The following is a 6,521-nucleotide window of genomic DNA, read 5'->3' on the forward strand; positions in this document are numbered from 1 at the left end:
GATCTCTGTTGCTAAGAAGTCCTTCGGTTGTAGAGAAAATGTCCATCTCTTTTAGGTTATTTTAAACCAGCCGATCCAAAAAGAGAGAGAGTCCCCCACTAAGCTGAAATTTTAGCTATTTAAAGGAGATTAAGGGGTGTAACCGCCCCCTTGATTTTCTCCTTATTGGGGCTAAATAGGGTGTAACCAACCCCCCCCCCCCCCCCCCCCATAAATCTCTCCATAACAGGGTATAACCGACCCTATTAAGTGGAGATACGATTTTAAAACCGTTCAGGTTCTGTTTGAACCAGTCAAAAGCGAAGTTCGCGTTCTGGCACAAACTCTGCGTTCTGGGATTGGAATACAGAGTTGAGCTCCACATTGGCGGCTAGAAAATACAGCAATGTGCTCTGCGTTTTGAGTCTGAAACACAGCCACGAACTCTGTATTTTGAGTCTGAAACGCAGCCATGAACTCTGCGTTTTGAGTCTGGAACACAGCCACGAACTTTACATTTTGAGTCTGGAACGCAACCACGAACTCTGCATTTTGAGTTTAGAACACAACCACGAACTATGTGTTTTGAGTCTGGAATGCAACCATGAACTCTGTGTTTTGAGTCTGGAATGCAGCCACGAACTCTGTGTTTTGAGTCCGGAACGCAGTGATGAGCTCTGTGTTTTGTTGTTGGGACACAGAGATAAACTTTGCGTCTTGACTCTGGAACGCAGAGGCGAGCCTCAGGCGAGCTTCAGGCAAAGTCCAATATTCAGGTGAAGTCCAGTCTTACAGACGAACTTCAGAACATAACTTGTGACGAAGAACATATCATAACTTTCAAACCGTAAGTCAGAATTGGACAAATTATATATGAAAATCGACTATCTCGACAAGACGGAGCCGACCAAACCCACCCAAAGGGTTCGGTTTGCTTCCATCTGTTTCGCCAAATTTCTTACGGGTTGAGAGACTGTCAATTTGTAGTCTCTTTTGCTAGAGCATTGCAAAGATCGTCATCTTATAACCTTTGTCTTAGCTTCTTGAAAATATGAGAGTCGTCAGATTGTATCTCCCGATGTTGATTGTGAAGGCTGTTGAATTAAAGCTTTCATCGGTTGTTATGAAGGTCGTCACATTGTAGCCTTCATCGATTTACGTGAAAGTTTTTAAATTGTAGCCTTTTAGAAGCCGTCAAATTATAACTTTCATCATCGGTGTTTGATAAGGATCAACTATCTGCAGTAATTTTTAGACAACCTGCACTTACGTACTTCACATTTTTTTCCTCTAACTTGTAATGCTTAAAAATAAAAAGTCAAGAGTGAATCTAGCCGAATTGTATGAAGAGATTTTTGTGACATCAACCAGAATGTTTAGATAATATTTGGGTATATAATCCTTATCCTTTATAGGAGTTAGCACAAGTCCCAGTAATAGAAATCGCCTGCTCCATCAGATAAGCTAATACAATTTATAAGGTGTCTGATTGTAATTTTCTTCGTGAATGGTTCAACATTATATTTCAAAATTTTTGGGTCAACACTTTCATTGCAAAGCATAACAATATCACCTTCAACACGTAATCCCATCAAGCAAACGACATCCTTTTCTAAAAATGACACCTCGCAATCTCTTATTTTAATTATACGTGTTTCTATATTTACCTTAATCATTAACCAATAACAAAAGCAATGATGCATTCTAATATTATGAATATATAAAATACCTCCCAAACCCATATCCACTATCGCTTGTTTTTGTACATCTGTTAAGCCACTTACGATATTGAATATTTTTGTTGGATTGCAATAAATACCAATAGACTCCTCTCTAACATTTTTTGCATTTCAATTAAATATAAAAAATAAGTACAAGAAAAATAAAATTATAACTCCAAAATTAATCGCTTAAATATATGTGATTGTGACTTTATTTTTTTCCTTTCAAAGAAAGTCAATAAAAGTTTATAGTTGTATCACAAACAATTCCATAGGGTAGATCACATCAATTTACTAGTTCAACATTGTATAGTTTTTAAGTCTTAGATGATGGAATTTACGACTCTTTGAACTATGAACTTAAACAAAAAGTCTTTAATATTGCACCATGGTCATGTGTTCATGTGTCATCTTTTAAAAAGGAAAAAGATGGGGGTATCTTTCATAGTGCTTCTCTTCACGAGAATTTTTGGAGGATCCTCGCGAAGAAATTTGCTTTAATGGAAAGTGTGGAGCTTTTTTTTCTTATGGAAAGTGTGAAGCGTTACATGATAACACGATAAAAATTATAACATGAAATATTAGTTACTTGGAGAATTCTAACTAATCATAAATTCTGTTTCTCTCCTAAATTGTATTTCCTAAAATAATCTTTTTACCTAATTGAAATTATAGTTAATTATAATTTTGGGTGTGGAACACCTCCTAACCGTCAAATCTATCAATATAGAGATGTGAGAGCTATTTTTAAGGAATTTATTTACAGATATGCCACCGATACTCCAACAATTCTTCATGGAGCACCAAGCTGCAGGCTATATATAATTTCAAAAGATTTAGGGTCTTCACCACTTGTAATTATTTTGATAGGTTTGAACGAGAATAACTGCATCCCATTAGAATGTCACTAGCCACTATGTACTAAGAAATAAATGAGTCTTGAGAGAATATATAATTGAGGTAGTTAAGCTAAAAAATTTTTGAATTGCAAAACTAATCGAATGGGATGGAGAAGGGCACTTAAATAAAGAGGAATTTGATACACATTAAAAAAAATTTAAAGACATGAGTATATCTCCAGTTATGTGAAATAGTCAAAGCCAGGTATAAAGCAATATTTCATAACCTCAGTTAAGTAAGGAAATAGATCAAAAAGAAAAAATAATAATATTTAATCACGTGCAATGCACGTGCATGAAAACTAGTACTCCTAAAAGTACGAGTTTGAGAAAAATTTTCCATAGTCAATATTACCCTTTAATATTTTAAATATTTTATTTAAATCTTACTCTATCCTAATCTTAATTATATCATATACTAATCCCATGTAAACTAACTATAGATAAACAATTTAAAAATTAAGATTAACAAAATATATGAAACAACTCCACAGTATTAGTTTGTTAAGGTAAAGAAATCATACATAGCTAACATATGTTAAACAGAAAATATTACAATAAAGCCTAAAAATTTTCAAAAAATGCACAAAATACCATCAAAAATTTTTAAATTACACAAACTAACCTGACTTTTCAAAACTTACACAACAAACATAAAATTTGGAAATAAACAACAACCCTCTAAGAATCTTAAATTTGTACTTAACACCCTCAACATTTCAAAAATAGTAGAAGCGCCCTCAAGAGTTTAATTCACAAATAAACATCCTAAAGTTTTGAAATTTTAAAACTTACAAACAATATAAATGAATCCAATGGATTACCACCAGGCTCCTACAAATTTATAATTTGAAACAAAGCCTCAAAGTTACAAAAATTATAAAAAAACCCTAAAATTTTAAAACTTATAACTAGTACACATCAAATATGAAAATTATCAGTAAATTGCTAAAAATTTAAATTTTACAAAAAATAATCTAAAGTTTTAATAATTGCAAAAAATATCCTTAAAATTTTATAGTTGCAAGAAATATCTTGACAATTAAAAACTTACCACCAACACATGAAACATTAAAATTACAAGCACACAACTTAAAATTTAATTTTTTTAAAAACACTATAAAAGTTTTGAAAATTGAAAACACACATTCAAAAGTTCAAATCACAAAGAAGACTGAAAGTTCAAAACTTAGCAAAGAAATGTATAATTGTTTGATGTTCTTTCATTAATACATTGAATAACTTTGTCTCAATCAAAGAAACATCCATGAATCACTTGAATTGGAGAAATGAAAGAAATAAACGCAAAAATTGAAAGCATCCATGAATCATTTGAATTGACATTGACAAAAGACATATCTATCAAAGCACAGATTGAGTTCTCCTTGAAGAACATATTGATCAAAAAACATCCACCAAGGTAGATACAAGAAAAATTAGTAAGTATTTATAAATTTGCATACTTTATTCTTCAAATATTGAAGGAATTATAAATTGATAATAAAATTACATATAAATAATCTAGCAATAGAAATTAATGTGAAACTATTTATCAACTATGTCACGAGATATAACAAGCCAGATATGAGGTGGAAAATCACTGTAATAGACAAAATGTATACATATAATACTTATTCATAATATCGTAAGCAAAAAAAATTTAAAATCGATATTTTTCTTTTACCTATACAGTGGCACAACTTTATATGTAACTTTATTTAGGGATATGCCTACCAATGAAGGATAAGTTCTTAAAGATATGATAAAAAAAATAAACATGTAATATCATTATCAGATTTCAAAATCTCTAAATATGCAGGTAACATTTTTCATTACTAAAATCCTTATTAAATGTCACTAAACATAAAGTTTACATTATATCTATGTCAAATTTATAGGGAAGACATGCATGTCATCATAAATTGCATCAACAATATTTATCACCCCAAAGATACAACTTATTGAAGAAATAAGAAAATGGTAAGTAAACAAAGCGAATATCCATATAACACAATAAAGAAAAAATATTATGTTTTAAAGCTAATAAACAAGGCTCATTCAGAACAAGTTGCCAAGACAAAAACATCTTTATCAAAGCTCTTTACAAATATAACAAAAAATTAAATTACTGACATATGCAACCACCATAACATCAAAAGAGAGATGATCTTACAAAACCTACTCTAAAATTCACACAAATTTAACCTAACTATAGTTTACCAATATACAGACATGTTATTGATCCTTTAAGGCAAAAATAACTATCATTTACAATATAGTTGAGTCGTGGTTCTCTACTTGCAAAAACTGCAACAAGAATGTGAATAGAGATGTGAATAATGAGTATCCAAATGATAAATATTGCAGAATCACCAATGACTTAGTACCAAGGTTAAGTAATATCCCCTTTTCATGTGATAAACATATCAATATTAAATATTAACACTAAAATCTAAGGCAAATCGGTAAGGAAAAAAGCAGGCATTTGGTTCAGATCTTGATGGAAAATGACACAGCCTAAGCAAATGTAATATTATTTGACGCAGCAGAAACTCTTATTGGATACCTAGTAGAGGAATTAAGAATCTTTCGAATGGATTTTTATGAACCTTTTTAGTACTTTTATATACTTGTGTGGATGCTTTTATTATATAAAAGTATACTAGAATTAGCATTTATCTTTAGTTTATGATTTTTTATGAAGTCTATCAATGATTAGGAACAAGCTTCATAGTCTCTTTTCTGTCGTTTTGCCCACTTGTAATAAATCATCTTGACTTATTGGCTTTAATTATTCATCTTTCTTTTATAATGCTATTTTTTCAAGTGTTTTTTTTTACTTTTGCAATGCTATAGATTCTTAGATCAAACTTAGTTTTATGTTGGATGACATGAAAATTTAAATTGGCTTCGGATTACATTTTTCCGTGTCAATTCCATTATCAACATGAAAATTCAAATTAGATGTAGCTCATTCAAACAAACATAAAAAAAGATAAATAATTACAATGCTAATGTTTAGAAACATAAGTGAGCAAACACTACCAAAGTGGAACAAATAGGCAAATTTTAGTAAGAAAATAAACCAAAAATATTTAATCATGGTATTTGACCACATGCATTGCACGTGCATAAAAGCTAGCTTTTATAAAAACATATGGTTTTGTTCCCTTCCAAACTAGAGTATAGAGGAAGGTAGCGAAAGTACACTTAAAAGATCTAATATTTAGCTCTTTATCACTATGAATCAATGACTAAGATTTGATTATACAACTATTTCTTTTCCTTTCAAATATGATAAACTAAGTTTCCCTCTATTTTCTTTACTAAACTTCTAAACAAAATATTATATTTATCCTCCTTCCTATCTTTCCTTTTTCCCTATTTCAACTTTCCTTTCCTTCTCGCAAACACTGTGGAAACCCTTCCTATCTTTCCTTTCCCTATATATCAACTTTCTCCCAAACACAGTGGAAATGAAATTGGTCGAGAAATAACAAGCGATGGATGAAGGTGTACATAGGAGGGCTAACGGATTTCTATTGGGTCGGATCATCCGACTCTGAAACAGTACCCGTTGAGGGAAAAAATTCAGAAAAAAGGCACTGGGGTGAGAGAGGCTCGAACTCTCGACCTCAGGATAACTCAAGCAGCTATGAGACCTACGCGCTAGCCAACTGCGCCACCACCCCTCTGTTGCTTATGATCTTCAAATACCCAAGTATTAATGCATTACAACGGACTGGTTCATTAATAAGAGCTTATTATTTCTTGATGTATCATTAATGGCTATAGACAGGGATCATTGTATACTTTCACACCTCTTCTTCACGGGCAATAACCTTCAAATAGAAATGATACATATTCATCAAAATACATTCATGCATTTCGATATTGTCCAGTATGAACAAGTAGAGAATAA

The sequence above is a fragment of the Asparagus officinalis genome, chromosome 1, assembly GCF_001876935.1.
Source record: "Asparagus officinalis chromosome 1, Aspof.V1, whole genome shotgun sequence".
Classification (NCBI taxonomy): Eukaryota; Viridiplantae; Streptophyta; class Magnoliopsida; order Asparagales; family Asparagaceae; genus Asparagus; species Asparagus officinalis.